At 45.1% G+C, this 16,672-nt stretch overlaps 1 protein-coding gene across 1 annotated transcript in view; it reads right to left on the reverse strand.

The window, feature by feature from the left end:
* Window positions 1–6,552, reverse strand: part of SUSD6 (sushi domain containing 6) — a 78,003-nt gene extending 71,451 nt beyond the window's left edge. The window contains exon 1 of the mRNA XM_079309865.1: window positions 6,411–6,552. The gene's annotated coding sequence lies outside the window, so the exon portion shown is untranslated. The remainder of the gene's footprint in view (window positions 1–6,410) is intronic.
* Window positions 6,553–16,672: the final 10,120 nt, after the last annotated feature.

Raw genomic sequence — 16,672 nt, forward strand, 5'->3', positions numbered from 1 at the left:
GATACACACATGCACTTTCAGTGACTGCAAATACTGCATACTTCCCAGATAAGCATAGGAGAAATTTATTTCTACAGTGCCAAAATTCACAGGTATGTTTTATTGTCTCATCACCATATACACCCTTTTTATTCAGCATTACTACTAAAAATTCCAATACTTAAAAAGATGGTTATTAATAAGGCAACCTTCTCCACTTTGGCAAGTACAACAACAAACAGAGAACTGGGAAAACTGGTCATCCAAGTAAGAGCAAAAGCCATGCAGCTGAAAGGAATTTTTGTCTAGCCTGCTTAAGATCTCCTTTGTTGCTAAACATTTCATTGTCACATTTAAATGTCAGCTTTTTAAGTTGCAGAAGTGTGCAAGCCCTGCAAGACAGGAAACCACAAAGAGACTTGAGATGTAGGTTCTCACAGCTAATGAAATGAAAAGTAAACCTAGCAAACTGCTCTTCACATCTCTGATATGCTTATGGAAAGACACAAACCCTGATCTTACAACCTTGCTCCCCATACCCATGAAATTATTTTTAATTAATCTCTACTAGTAAGTTTTTATGGTTCTGTAGTCTACTTATAATACCAGGGGAAAGCTTGCCATGAGTCTGCAGCACACTTTTTTGTTGCACATCACAGAATGAGTCTGCAGCATTTCAGGATCACACAGCTCTTTGCAATAGTACTTTAGCTTATAAAGACATACTACTCGATTTTCCTACGGGGAAACAGGACCCTCCCTTTCCTGAAGCAAGCAGCGTGCCCTTTTTGGACTCTGAAAAGGAGTGAGGGGCCCTCAGAGAGAAGCTGGCTTTAAAGCTTTCAGGATGATTGCACATATGGCCACTGGCTCGCCAGTGGCATATGCAGCAGCAGATGGAGAAGTGAAGCTTTCATACCCTCTGAGCAATGCTCTGCAATTTTGACACTTCTCTTGAAAAGCAGATATGTCAATCACCCTCCCAGGCTGGTGTTTTGGCACAGAAGAGATTCTCCTCAGTCTGCATACAACCACCAAAGGATAACCTATACAGGGTATTTTAGTTTATGTCTTAGCTTTGAAATATAATGAATCCATACACAGCAGAGAATGATAAATTACTGTTGTCTTCACTGCACATCAGCTGGCTTTTAGCTCATTAGAGAGCAACACATACCCAGTATGTATTCTTTCCTTTAAAGGAGGGGTGGGGGGAGGTGTTTTAATTAACATTAGAGCACCTTCCTAGGTCTAACAAATAAAGTGTCTTTTGAGAGTGGTCAGCACAAATGGGCTTCAATACCCAAAGGGGATTCTGGCACATACCCCAGTAAAACTGTATTAATGGGGGCTGCTCTAATATATTGTCCTTGAAGACTTTTATGAAGTTCTTTACAGAGAAAAGAAAACCCAAAGAGCCTAAAAAGGTCAAAAACATTCAAACATTTTACTAATTTATGCGTTTAACACTACACATACAAACTACAACTCCTTTCAAAGCAAGCAGCCTTTAGCAGCTACTGTTAGAAATCACATTACAAGTCCAGCTATTGAAAGATCTGTATTTTTATATAAGAACATAATTCTCAAGCTATCGTACTGAAACTGGGGAGTTGGAAAGAGTGTAGTTTGGTTTTGGTTTACTTGGTCATATTTTAGAGACCGATTTATCAGCAAGGTTTCCCTCTTACCTGCCCCTAAAAAGCCTGCAGAAAGAGATCTAACATAGCAGTATAACTTTTCTATCTTCACTCCCAAACAAGCTTCAAACTTAGTTTTGAACAGAAATTCTTGCAGTTCCCACTAATTTCATTACAAAATCCCATCAAATCAATGCAAGGAAAAAACATGAACAACAGTGAAGCACAGCAATATTATAAACTGTAAGGAAAATTAGTTGAGGAAAAATATAAGTGGCTTTGAAGTTTTCCAAATGGTCCAGGCACTTTTGAAGTGCAAGCTAAGAACAGAGACACAGCATTGAAGCTGGTTCACTTCTAAGCATGAGGTTAAATGGTGCACATTTCAGCCCTGCAAAGTTCAATTGCCTACAAGGAAGTTACTCCTATGGCAAGTGTACACTGTGAGAATGAAAGCCATTCTATTCTACAGCACAAATATGACGTGGTGTTTTATTTACCACATAAAAGTGATTCCAGTGGCCAATTTCCCTTGACTCTGCCCAACCAGCTCCAGAAGCTGTACTTTGCCTTGTAACAAGGTTACTGCAGCAGTGATGACCAACCCATTCCACTCAACACTCACTTCTACCAGGAAGCCAATTTACTGCTGGTGGGCTGGTTGCCAGGATAGCAGCTCCCCTCAGGGAATCACCAGAGCGACATGAGACACACAGATCCTTTGTGCTGCACAGAAAGTTCTCCACTGTTGAAGCCTGCCCACTGTCCAACACACACGGGAAGAGAGAAGCTGGGGGGACAACTGAGACAGTGGCAAACAAAGTAGGGGTTTTACACCTCTGACTCCCAATTCTGCACCTCTTCAGTGTGAGCTTCTTCAAAAAACTGTCTTGAATTACCACACACAAATACTCAAAATAAATAAATAAGAAAGCAAACAACAGGCCAGGTTTTCACTGATTTCTTATTAGTATCAGTATGCTTAGGCTGAAAGCAGACTTTGCAGACTGCATCATACAGTAAGCAATGTGAGAGCACCAAGCTTCCGGTGAGAGAGTTGTAGCTGCCACTGCTCAGTAACAAAACAGCCAGCATGCAAACAGCAGATGAAAACTTTCTCTGCTGCATACAAAAGCTCGTTTCCTGACATTTACAGGAAGTATTTCTACTGATTAAACTTAAAATCAATTTTTGCAGCTGCATAAACAAGACTTCTAGCAGAGTCAGGGAAAATGCCGCCTGTGTGACTACAGACCAGCAAAGCCAGATGAATTACACAGATGGGCTTAAAAAGACAGAGTGCTTCACTGAAGTCACCTACCTGCTCTCAACTACTACACTCTGTGCTGGTGGTTAAATTGTTACATCTGAAATAATTCTACTTGTACCCAGAGTATCTTAATAGCAAGGGAGTAAACATGTATGATGGCATTTCTAAGGACATGGAACTTGTCATGGTAACATAGATAAACATAATTACAGACTACTGTATTTTGGTAAAAGAAATCTACCATAATACCACAATGCCTTTGTTATATATGGGTTAATTTTTCTTTTCCCTGTTCTAGGAAATGCCTTCAAGTTTCTATTCACATATTCCTAAAGTAGAATTCAACCCCTGCTGCCTCTCCTCCCTCCTTCCCAGTCTTTCAGGCAAGCAGGTAGTGGGACCAACTGTGTCAGTGAAAGATGCCTCTCCCAGCTAAGCCTGCTCAGCTGGGATCAGCTGGTTACAGCAGCCGACAAGTGGCTCAGAGGGCAGAGGAGCTGCAGGGAGCCCCTGTGCCAAGCAGAGTGCACAAAAGGACACAGTCCAGGAAACTCTGGAGCAAGGCTTCCAAGCTACCGGCCTTTCATGCAGTAATTCGGAAATAATGGGCTTCTCTGGAATTATGTCAGGCAAGCAAAAAAAATGCAACTTTCAAAAGGAGAAAATAAAAATGCAACAGCAGTGGCCAGACACCGACTGAGTGCAACTTCCAACCTTCCTGGACTGACAGAGGCCAGCGACTTACATCTGTTTGCTCACAAAAGCAGAACAAGCAAGAGGTGTATTTGGCCAGTACAGCAGATGGCCGTGGTGCAAGCAAGTACACCGATAAAAAGCAGAAGTGATGCAACAGGAAAAGTCACAGAAACCCAAATGTACCATTATGATGTTGCACAGCTGAGATTAAGACCATGGCAGACTGCTCTTACTGAGAGTTGTAACAATTCTTGAGGCAGGAGCAAAGTAGCAGAAAACAACCATGACCCCAAGACAGTACAAATTCCATCCAAACGCACATTTAGTGACTTCAGTTACCATTACTTGCTGACTGCCCAGGCAGCCGTGCTCAAGCAGCCATTTCAGCCCACCTTCACACACCGCACTAAATATAAACTGCTGGTAACTGTGTGGAATCTGTTTCAGCAGAGACACGGAGCACTGCACAACTCAAGGACGCTGGGTGCTCCTCTAAGTCTACAGGTGGACGAGCAGAGAGAGAAGGGGACAGAGCCAAAGTCTCTGCTACAGTTGCGGTTGGGAAATTTCTGCCTCGAGATCAGTACTTTCCCACACCCGTACTTCAGAGTCATCTGCCTTTAAAGAGGATATGGGGGCACCTGGGTTTTGACAATAACTTGTCTAAGAGGAGGTTATGGTTCCCTTATCATGTGCTACTTCGCTCCACAATGACCTTCAACTTTAAAATCTAGTTAGATTAAGTTGCAGATCTTTCAAGCATGTCTTTCACACAGTGGCCCTTAAAGAAACATACTTTTCTACTTTCAGATGGTACTGTCCTTTCTAGTGGTTCCTAAAACACTCATTTAAACAACAGGATAAGCCAATATAAGAGACAGAAGCATGATCTGTAAAGCTGCCAGTGCCACAACTAGCCACCAGATTACACTACTAGAAAGAATTATTCTCTCTGCATCAAAAGATTCCCCCAAAAACAGCATATCATGAAAAGAAGAAAAGGAGACAGACTTGCAAAGAGATTTATGGCACACACCTGAAGAGGAGGTGGATGAAATCAACGATAAACTACAGACACCACAGAGATCACCGATCCTTAGTGCACTGGCATTTAACATGTAAATTCCTCTCTGCTTAGGCGTTTTGCCTCCCTTTGATGTATACAGACAAGTTCAAACTAGAGATGAGAACTGGGAGAGTTCCCTTTCTCCATTATCTCAAGTTTTTTTCTTGTCTAAGCAACAGTTAAGTGCTCTAACTATATCACTTTTGTGTCTGTTCAGAGGGGAAAAGAAAAAAAAAAACACAAAAACGAGAAGCATAACAAACATTATTAAAGGAGAGAGTCAATGTTTTCCCAGCTCTGATGCAGATGTAAGCAACAAGCTGGTGCCTGACAGCTATAGCGCAGGCTAGGAGGAGAGAAAGACAAGCTGAACAACAGAGGACGGTAAAGATACTCTGGAAAAGAGCCAGATGTCTTGAGCTTAGTCCTACTGCATGAAAAATTAAAGAGGTTAAAACCTCCTCTTAAGAACTTTTCTTCCCATTGTTCTGACCACGACACTTTTTGAACAAGCTGCATTGCTCCAGAAACCTCAGGAATTACGGTGACAATAAATTCCTGCCAAGAGAAGCACCATTACATAATAGCTTTTATGGGAACACGCACAAAAAGCCACTAGGAAGCGCAAACAGACAAGTGCAAGATCCTCTCTGCCCATCGGCTCAGTTTAGCTCCTGACTACTTCAGGATATTTTTCATTTATATATTTACTTCCTCTCATCCCCTTCCACTGAACAAAATCTGTGTTACTGTAACCACACTGAGAACACGTCCATTCCCCACAATAACGTAACCCCCTAGAGAATACGCCCACTTGAAACTACTGTATTTGCATTAATCTGTTCAAAAGAACACTGCCAAGATGAAAAACTGTGTCTAATACACACCAGTATATTAGAAATAAGAACAATTTATTATAGTATTTTTCCATTCTTTACCCAATCTTAGGGATACTTAGAACAATTATTGCTTGTCAGTTCGGAGAAGCCTAGCATGGCTATTTTTGAGTTCCAGGTCTTCCACAGGGGATTTACCATAGATTTGTTACACGCACACGTAGAGGCTCAGCCTAAGCACTGCACACGTGTAAAGGCAGCTGCTAGGGAAGCTCTGACCTTTGGGCAGCGTTAAGGCACCATAAAGAAGACAGCAAAGATAAAAACCTAACAAACACAAAGTTTCTCACGTTGAATTGTCCGCAGCAGTGCCTCCACTGTCACCCTCATCTCAGACACCGCTTTCCCTGCGTCTCCCCATGCACCCACAAGCTCTACGAAAAAAGAGTAGACGGCGGCGACCGCTTCCATCCGCTGTTACTTAGGGGTTTTGGGTCCCAGAGGTTCACCCCGCACCAAGCGAATCCTCACGCCCAAACACACACACACTTGAAGAGCGCTGAGCTCAGAGCAAGCCCAGCTCTGCCGTCAGCACCGACCACCCGCGGCGGTGACACGGGGGAGCCGCAGGTACCACAGGTGACATTATGTAAGGGAGGCGGCCGGGCAGCCGGGCGCCCAAGGGCTCCCGCCGCAGCCCCGGGCACCGCGCGCTCCGTGCGGGGCCGCAGCCGGGGGGGATTCCCCGGCTCCCCGCGGGAACCACCCGCCGACACCGCCCGCCGCCCGGCCCCCGCCCAGCACACGCTCCCCGCTCCCCGGCGGCGGGCCCGGCTCCGCTCCGCGCCCCGCCGCCACCAGCCCGCTCCCCCGCCCCGCGGCCCCTGCGCTGCGCGCCCTCCCCCGCGGCGGCGGGTGCTCACCGGGCGGGCGGGCCGTGCGGGAGGGCTGGGGCAGCGGTGCCGCTGGCGCTGCAGGTCGGCGGCCGCGCGCCCCGGCCGCCCCGGCGTCTCGCCCGCCCAACGCCCCGGCCGCCGCCGCGCGCCAGGCCCCGCCCCGCCCCGCGAGCTGCGCCCGGCGGCGCGCGGGGCGGGCCGGGGCGGGGCGGGGCGGCCCTTAAAGGAGCCGCGCGGAGGGGCGCGGCCGGACGGGGGCGCTGCGGGGCGGGGGCGGAGCGCGGCCCGGGCACCGGGGCCGCCGCTGAGAGACGGGCGGGGCGGGACACGGCACCGCCCCGAGCAGCCAGGCACGGCTGCGAGCTCCGCGCCCCTCCGCGGGGCGGCGTGCGGCCGCACGGACACGTGGCGCTGCTCTCGGCCTGGCACCGGGGACAGCCGCCGTGAGGGAGCTGCAGCCCTCTCCCGCCTTCTGCCGCACCAGCAGAGACATGCATGGCTGAAAGGTCCAAGGCTGGGCTCTTGCAGGAGGTCACACTCATGCTCACGGGGGTTTAGTGCATACAGATCTAGGGGGATGCTTACACCTTCCTTCGCCTCCTCTCTTTGCATCTGCTTTTTACAGCCTCTCCCAAGACAACGCTCCTGTATCCAAAAGTGCCTTCAGGGAATCAAAGAAGGGCTCCTTGCTTTGCTTTCCTTTATATTGCCTGAATTAACACCTACCTTCTATGTATCTGCTACATTATTCATATTTTGCTATGGAGAGTGAGCTGTTCCCCCCTTATATAGGGAAGGAACCACATGTAGTTCTACTGGAAAGGTGAAGGGAAGTTTACCTATTTTTCTTCAATAGTACAGTGATCATTCATAGTAAAAGCCCATAATAGGTTATGGCTTACCAATGGCTTACCATCATTTCATCAGATGTAAGAGATGAATACGATACTTCACAAAACATTCCCTATAAATATTCCCCTTGTAAGCACTTCAACACCGAAAAGCAGGAAAAAACTACATCCTCATCCGGAAAACATGTTTAAAGGCAGGAAGGAAGAGTGGGAGCTAGAGCTGCAAACAAACCTGCTGATTCACACAGCTGTTCTTTTTGTGAAATCTCAGGTGCAAAGGTGGGAGGCACAGAGTGAAAATACTGGCCTGTGTTTTGCTGTGCTTTGATCAATTAGTGCAGCTGTCCTGGGCCTGAAGGAAAAGTTCAGAAACCTTTGTACCTCTGAAATAAAAGAGCTGTGACGAGGCTGCCACAGTACTCCCTCTGCTCATGGCATTAATGCACAGAGAAATGTGCAATTCCTGGCAATTTCTCACAAAAATGACCTCTCACTAGGGGCTGATTCATCACATTTTTGGCTTCAAGCAGTTCAACTTTTTTAAACATTAAGAGATCCTTTTATTTCTGTGCTATACTTGGTTTCTATAATTTTCATTATACATATTTCTCTTTATAACTGTATCAAGCCATAATAAAAATCATCATATTCTTCTTCTGAGGCCTCAGATAATTTGGCTGTGATTATTTTTTTGCTTATCATGGAATCACAGAAATCAGCATTTACAGACCATCTTAAATGTCCAAAGTATCACACAGACACTAACTAATGCCTTTTACATTGGATTTTGCCACACTGCATCAGACCACCAGCCTGTCTAATCCAACATTCTGTTACCAGCAATGGCAAACTGCCAGTGCTTCAGAGGAAGTAAATGCCACCAACTGCCCCCAAAACAGTTGTAGCCCTCTTCCATGCAAATGCCTGTGACTGACTAATTCAAATCTATTCAGGCTCCAGGCTCCAAAGAAGGAGGTGAAACATTTTCTCTATATTACATGTGTCAATAAAGGAAGGTTGGGAGCACCTCTCCCCAAGGTACAAACCTTATGGTCTCAACCCAGGCACTATTTTCCTAATATTCACTTTCAGGTTGCTTGAATTGAGATGAAAATAAATAATTCATTGAAACATTTAATTTTCAAGAATAGAAATTTTAAAGCATAAAAGCTGCCAAACTCCACCAGAAGGTCAAAGCATGCTTATTTTGTGTGGACCCATCTGATTAAACAATTAATTTCATATCCAGTGGTTATAGATGTTGATTTTTACCACCACATAAATCTTATTCCATCAATATACTCCTTTCTGGCAGAGACACTGATGGGACTTGGTCAGACTCAATAGCACAGGGCTGGGGAAAAGGGCAGCCCATACATGGGGCCAGTGAGACACCCCACATCACACCTTGCTCTGGTTCTTTTGGCAATCCTGCACCAGTGAGGTGGCAGTGGGAGCTGGGCTGGAGGGGACATGTTTTACAATATAAAACATCTCTCATAGTAAGAGATGCAAATGCACTCTGTTCTGTACACCCCACAAGGACAGTTGCTGCCCTCTGGATCCAGATCTGCCACTGGATTAATCAGATAAAAGAAACATATATTTAATCCCAGACTTGAAATTTGTATCCTGCCATTCAAACTGCCAAAACCCTTCCACAAGCTTGTGAAAACAAATGGTACTTCTTACCCCCATGAACACATCTGCCCATTCCTTCCCTCCCATGGTGGACTTCTGTAGCAGGTTGATGCTGGCTGGATTCCAGGCACCCATCAAAGCCCCTCTGTCACTCTCCTCTGCAGCTGGACAGGAGGAAGAAAATATTACAAAGGGTTAATGAGTTGTGATAAGGACCAGGAGACATCACTCATCAAATACTATCATGGATGAAAACAGGATAGAATTAGAGATATTAATTGAATTTATTAGTAAAAAATTCAGAGCAGGATAATGAGAAGTTAAATAAAACCTTCAAAACACCTTCCCTCCATCCCTCCCTCCTTGCTGAGGTCTAGTTCCTCCCCCAGCAGTGCAGGAAGGCAGGGAATGGGGGTTATCACCCATGGCTTCTGACGCTGCTCAGGGAGAGGAGTCTCCCCTGTTCAACTGTGGGTCCCTTCCACAGGAGACAGTTCTCCATGAACTTCTCCAACCTGAGTCCATCTCACAAGCAACAGCTCTGCCAACTGTCACAACCTGAGTTCATCCCACAGCAACTGTCCTGCTCAAACTGCTGCAGTGTGGGTCACTCTTCCACAGGGTGCAGTCCTTCAAGGACACCATTTCTAACTGGTGGTTAGCCTTGACCAGAGGCACATCCATCTGGAGCCACCAGCAACTGGCTCTGCTGGACATGGAGGAAGCTTCCAGCAGCTTCTCATAGAAGCCACCCCTGCACCCCTCCCCACTGCTACCAAAACCTGGCCATGCAAACCCAATACAACTTCAAAAGTTATTGAACTCTGTTCAGGTGCTGCATACCTAACATGACTACAATTTCAAGGTAACTTCACATCAAAGAGAAGACACTGATAAAATATGATTTCTGATGCTAGTGCTAATCTAGAAAAGGTCTCGTGACAGACTAAGCACTATCAGAGGAGGAAAAACGTAGTCTAAGAGATAATGTTACCTCAGGCTGTCACACAATCTACCCTTGGCCCTGAGCCTTGGTAATGTTACCGTCCTATGTGGCCTCCTTCTCTCAGCAGTGTGTGCACCTGCAGACAAGGAGGCAGTGCTGTACCTGCTCCATGCTCCATGTTCTCTCCTCCATACTGCTGCCCAGCCAGCAAACCAAAGACTAAGGCAGCTTCACCCTAAAGACAGGCTGCTACAGATACCCTGAGCTCCCAGCTCAGTCATCAAAGACTTTTTAGCTTCAGAGGACTCTCTTACAAACCCTTTTTTCTCAGAGAGAGCTCTTACTGCTAAGATGCAGAAGAGCTGCTCACATTTTTGTTTCCATCAACCCCCCACATCCAGATTCCAATGGAAAAGCAGCTATCTGGCATCACACCAGAGATGTCTTTTGTTTCTTGGAACTGCCAACATGCCAGGTCTCATTCTAGCAAACAGCATCTCCCGCTTGGGCATACATGACAGCCACACACACTCGTGTTCCTTTGCCTTCTTGCTGGTAACACCTCTGTGACCCATTCATTGCTTGTTTGGAACAGGATTTGTACAGGAGTAAATAAGTTTTTTAGTGCTTTCAAAATCCTCACATCCCATTAGCCCATTATAGCTCTCTTGTTTTGCCTTTGCTTTTACCCCATTCCTTCTGCACACACCTCATGGTCTGCTAGCCCTCAGTTACATTTCCAGTATCATACACTGGAACCCATGCACATTTTTGTGTTTAACAGGGCATTATTCATTATTAATATTCAGAATAAATGTATATAAAGCAGCTCATCTCCAAAAGACTATTAAAGCAACATAGGAAAAAACAAGAATAAAAGAGAAATCTTGACACACCATCCACTCTTTTGCCTTGCTAGAGCACTTGAGTTCACAGTCTGCTGATGAAGAACAGGTAAGGCTAAACCTGGCTATGGCATCCTTGCCATGACATTTCCCTTCTTGGAATACCACAAACATGCACTGCATTAAGAGATTTTTTTCCTTCTGTGACTTGAAATGCAGCATACAGTTGTGGAGCAATCACCAGGGCTGTCTGTCTGTCATGGGATCCAGAAGACTCAGCTCACAACCTGGAGTTTATAGGCATTTGGGTGATGAAGCTGCACAAAATTTGTTCTGTACATATAGGCTTGTACCAGAGAAGCTCAAAAAAAATCATCTCCTGGAAACTACCCAGAGCTTTTCTCTCTGAGGGAAACAAACGAGGCCTTAATTAATTTTCTTTCAAATACAGCAAATTGACTTCTGCTCCAGTTGTGCTAGTTTCAAGCCACACAGCACAATGGTATTACTTCCACTTCACTTGAGGGCTAAATGTTCAGAGCAAGGAAAAGGGAGTTTCCTGTAGGTCTTGCTATGGTTGAAGTCAACAACCAAACCACCCTGGTTTTTGCAGGAGTGGTTTCTTCAGAGTCTGCATTTCTGTGGGTGACTGTGACATGTCCCTGGGTTAGCACAGCAAAATGCAGGATACATGAAAGCTATTGGCTGAGCAAACTGCCTGGTTCTTTGCATATTTTTAAAGGTCTGCCACATCCTGCCTCAAATTTCATTTTAGAGGTTCAAAGATAGAAGCACTTTTAGTGCCCTGTCCTAAAGCAAGCTTACTGGTTCACTGATCATCCTAACTAGCCCTACTGTCTCAAACTTAATCTTTTTTAACACCAGAGTCTTGTCTGCAGGATTTCCCAACTCTGGAATAACACACAGTGTTCTGCACAGGGTCTCCTCAGTCCCTTGCAAATCAGTAGTGTACTCCCTTTCTATCATAGACACTCTGCCCAATAAATCAGAAGATCACATTTGCTTTCCTAGCATTTTGCTTCAATTGGGTACAATCAGCACCTACCCCATGTAGCAGAGAAAGGCACTCAGATCCCAGCAGAACAATTTGCCTGCACACAGTGCCACTGTACAGCAGCCATCCTGCACAGGTGTCTCACTGTGGTGTTCTTCAGTGCCACAGACCTGAACTAGCACCATCTCAAGAATCTCATCCCTACACTGTGTTAAAAAGCATGAGAGTTGGAAGAAAATTCACAACAAAACTCAAATCACTGAGTACAGTGAGCTTGGTTAGTTCAAGGGGAGAAACTGCAGGATCTGACCTATATACACATATATGGGAAGCACCAATTCTACAAAATTGTTATGGTAAACTATCCATCCCACCCCCAATAGTATGTTCAATGATACAGTAGTTGCATCACTGCTTATGTGTTACAGTGAAGAGGTAAAGGGGATCAAAGAGGATGAAGAACAAGACCTCCTTCATCATAAAATCCTGTAAGCAATTTAAGTACCTTCCAACCATCTTAAAATCCTCCCACTGCCAAGTTTATCTAATATATTTAATATACAGCTTCATTATCACATTGATTATGCACTGCTTAGGGAAGGTGCTATTATTCCTCTTCACAGATGGAAGAGGGTGTTATAGATCCCATAGATACTAACTCAAACCATTTGCTTTATAAAAAAGTGACAGGCAAAGAACTGAACCGCCATTGATCTCAACCCTTCCTTCTTTCTGACAACTACATGTTCCACAATTTCCCAAAACACAGTCCAATTTACTCTCAGCATCTCGTCTGTCAACTCTGAAAATTAAATTGAGAAAGTCAGGCATCTCTTGACTAATTCTTCAAAATTCAAGGTACTGTAGAAATCTTTCCATTACACAATAGGTTTTTGTTACAGGACATTGGTTAACTTGTTGGATTCCCACCTGTTCTTTCTACATGACTTTGCATTGTTTGGCTTCATACAGGCTCTGTACACCTCAAGAAAGCAGCAAATCTTCATTTGCTTTTCTTTATATAAAAATCAGCCCTCTTCAAGCTGCAAGAACTACTGTCTGCTGACTATCATATTTTCTGAGGCAACATCTGGCATAAAACCTGATTGCAAATATGATCAGTTAGGAAGATTTTCTTCTAGCAGTCTTCAAGTTGGCTTTATTCCCAGAAATCAGCCCAATGGAAAAGAAAAATCTATTTGGCACTGTATCCAGTTCCAATTACCTATTCTTCAGGTAGAACAGTTTCCCCCCATGGGGAGGTTTTGCTGACACTCGATTCAGGTGATAGGTTCTGAACTTCACTGGAACTGGTATATGGCCTCTGGGATTCTGGAGAGGTGCTTTCTGATGCCTGAGGAATTCAGAATCCCAGCTCATGCTGTAAAAGAATAGAGGTTATCCCTCCCCTCCAAAGTCTAAGCATATAACTATAGGTATAACTTGAGGAATTTAAATGTAATCCTATCATTATGGGTAGTAGGCTTCAGCTGCAGACATTCACCCACAATTAAGCAGAATTATTCATAAGGGGCTTTGGCTGAAGTCATGGGAGCGTTGGTAGCTCAGGTCATTGTTAAAACAGCAAGGGCAACTCAGGCCTGGGCTACTCCTGTGGACCTAATGTGGGACAGTGATGCAACCCTGCCCATGTGTGTTCACTGTGCCTCCACGAGTGGGATATTTGTCTTCCATTCTCCTGAATTCAAAAGCAGGCATCACAGGTTTAACACCTCTCTGCCTTTCTCCCCAGGCTGCAATAGACACCAATGCAGGCTGAGTGCATTGGCCCCATATACATCCTTTTCACTCCATGAGCATGGGTGTATAGATAACAAAACAAGGAAAGCTCCAGCTTCCAACTCCTGACCCCTCTCATGCTCCCTGTTGTGCATTACAGTGCATCACTCCCACACAGGAGCAGAAGCAAACAGCAAATCTCTTCCTTCTGGCTGCCAGCTCCTTGGAACAGCACCATCAGGCAAGACCAAGTACAATCTAGGAATGGAAAAGCAGCTCATATTTAAATGGGAACATTAAATACTATATCCTAGAATACTGTGTTCTGATGTGGCTTCCAATGGGCGAAGGAGGAGTGATGTGAGATTTTTGCAGTTCTAAAAACGCCTAACTGATAAAATCCAAGCAGTAGTGAAGGTAAAAAAATCATACAAAAAGAAATAATCTTACAATTCAGCTAATAAACACCTCAGATTAGTTAAAACAAAAATAATTTTAAATCTCCAATTTTCATCTGACAGTTTGTTCTGTTTGATTACACTTTGCATTTTACTTCCCTGGAAGAGCATCACCAGCGATGTTGCATTTCCCACTGTTTTTCAATAGCTTCATGTTGTGATTTCCAGGCTGTGCTAGAATAAATAGCACAGTTTGGAAACTGAAGCAGCATGCAAGACTGATCATTTGCTCAAAACCAACAGTTTTCAAGTAAATGAATGGGATGTAATTGCATTTCAGCTTGAAAATGTAACCATGTAGCATTAGGATGTACCCTTCCTGTTGAGTTTACACTCAATGGCACTTGCTTATTAGAGACAATTCTGGGTCACTGCACTACTTGTATATGGATAGTAGCTCATGTACATGTGGTTTGTAGTCTTGCATGGATCACTCCAGTGATGTACTCTGACCTCTTATTACAAAGACAATCCTCATACGCATTTCAAGTATTTGTTTACCTCATCTGAAGTTTGTTCTGTGACCTTGGGGCCAAATCCTCCATGATTCACCATGTGCAAGGGCTCCATAATTCCCTCATGACCCATGAGTTCTCTAAAGAAGCCAAGCCTGACCAAAAGAACTGTGTGCATTAAGTTCAACACCCACATCTGAGGTTTGGTTTCTGACAATATATGCCAACATTCTAATAATTGCTCCAGGAATAACCACTGACAACAGAATATCTCGAAAACCAAATAAAATCTACCCTCATCTCTATACTTGTTTCCATGGAAAATGCAGTGACTAGGTTTTTTCCCCTCATTTTCTCTGCCAGCCTACCATATTTTTCTTCAAGCAGCCCTTGGTAACTGACTAGGTTTACCCAAATACAAAACTACTGCAGATGTGCCAAACTTGCACAAAGCCAAACAGAGAGCTGTTCAGCATGACCCCAAGAAAACATCCATGCAGCAACACTGCTGCCAGTCCTCAGTACAGAGAAAGACAACTCTCTGCAGATCATTTCAGCCAGGGAATCTCTTCATTTCTGAGAACTGACTGGTTTCAGGGAGACAGCAAACACCACACACACCATGGTGTTTCCCAGCAAGAGGAACACTAATAACTCACCATCGGCACACTGGCCTCAGACTCCAGTTTTGTATTACAGTGAAGACACAGTATTTGCAATGCAAGTCTGTCCCCAGAGGCTGCCAAACATTTAGCTTCTGGCAGTAGCCCTCTGCATCTCCCCCTGCCGTATGTCAGCATTCCCAGCTTCCTCCTCACACCCCATCTCCTCTGCTTCACTGCTCTGTGCATCTGCCCCAGCCAGAAGCTCCATTTCCTTAGAGACTCTGATGAGGGTCAGCTACAGATGACAGTGCCTCTGTTTTGGGCAGTTACTTTGAAGTCTCTTGGGATGCTGATGCTCACCACACCAGTACAGCCTGGCAGGGGGCCACAGAGGAGGAAGGCATTGCCATGTGTCTGTGGCAGCAGGAGGAAGGCAAACACCCATCCTGCCACCCATGGAGGAAGGGAAAGGCAAGCTGTGACAGAACTGCAGGCAGAGCAGAAGGACAGAGTGACAAAAACCAAAGGCAAAGCGTGAGAAATGTAAAAAAGGAACCAACACTGAAATCTCATGGAGGACTTTGGCTTTCACCAGGTTGTTACACTGACACTGTGATATGCTGGGCTCTGGACCTTGGCTATCAGGCAAGTCCAATGTATAAAGTCAAAAGGGACTACATGTTCAGCATTATCACATAGCAAACTGTAAAATCACTCAGGTAGATGGGCTGCAGACTGAAAACAAAGGATTACGGTATGTGACAAGTGGCTGTTCAAAGGGAAGGAACCAGGGATACCATGACGATGGGGATCAGTAAAACATTAGACTGATGCCTCATTAAAGTTTTAAATTAGTGCTTAAACCATCCAGCTGACAGAAGAAGGTTGTGCTGGAGAGGCTCTGGTGTGTCCTGGGAGAGGGGCAGGAGCTGCAACTGGGCAGGGAAGGGACATATTTGGGCAGATGCTTGGCACCTGTGTCCTAGCAGCAGCTAGGAAGAGAAGGGCAATATGCCTGGGAGATATCAGCAAAAATTGTGTCACAGGACTCCTTACTCTCCTCTCCCCAAGGCTGTCACTTTCCCCTTATCCACAGAGCTCATGAAGGTGCAGGAATATTCTGGTGCAAAACCAGGAAGAGTCTAAGAAAGATGGAATAGGCTGAGAGCTGAAGTAGCCACACAATAGGTCAGGGTCATCCCAAACACAGTATAAATAGCCTGACACACAGAGTAGAAATTGCAAACTAGCTGAAGACAGGATTCAACCTGGAAAACAAAGGCTATTTAGCAAGGAAGGAATAATTCACCAACTAACATTCCTCTTGGCAGAGGAGGGAAGAGTTCTGGAAAGTCAAACTATATTGACCTAGCCTTAGGAGAGCTAGAAAATTAGAGAAGGAGACACAAAAAAATTAGCTAGAGAGGAGGAAGGCAACACACCAGCACCAGGAATGTGCACGCAGCTACCCTGCCAGACAACACAGAGCTGGGTGCTGGGCAGGAACCCACTGCTCAGTTCAGGGCTGTGGCTGCTGTGAGAGTCTGACACACTGGGAGGAGACAGAAGGTGATAGCTCCTTGTGCAACTATGGGGGATTGATTTGTGATGACATTTTGTATGTGTTCCTTGTCTCTGAGGGGACATAGAAACAGCTCACAAACATTGTAAGGCATACATCCAAGCAGGAGTGAGTGCAAATTGCTTAGAGAAGACAAAACAAAGAGGGAAAA

Source organism: Erithacus rubecula (genome assembly GCF_903797595.1).
Source record: "Erithacus rubecula genome assembly, chromosome: 6".
Lineage (NCBI taxonomy): Eukaryota > Metazoa > Chordata > Aves > Passeriformes > Muscicapidae > Erithacus > Erithacus rubecula.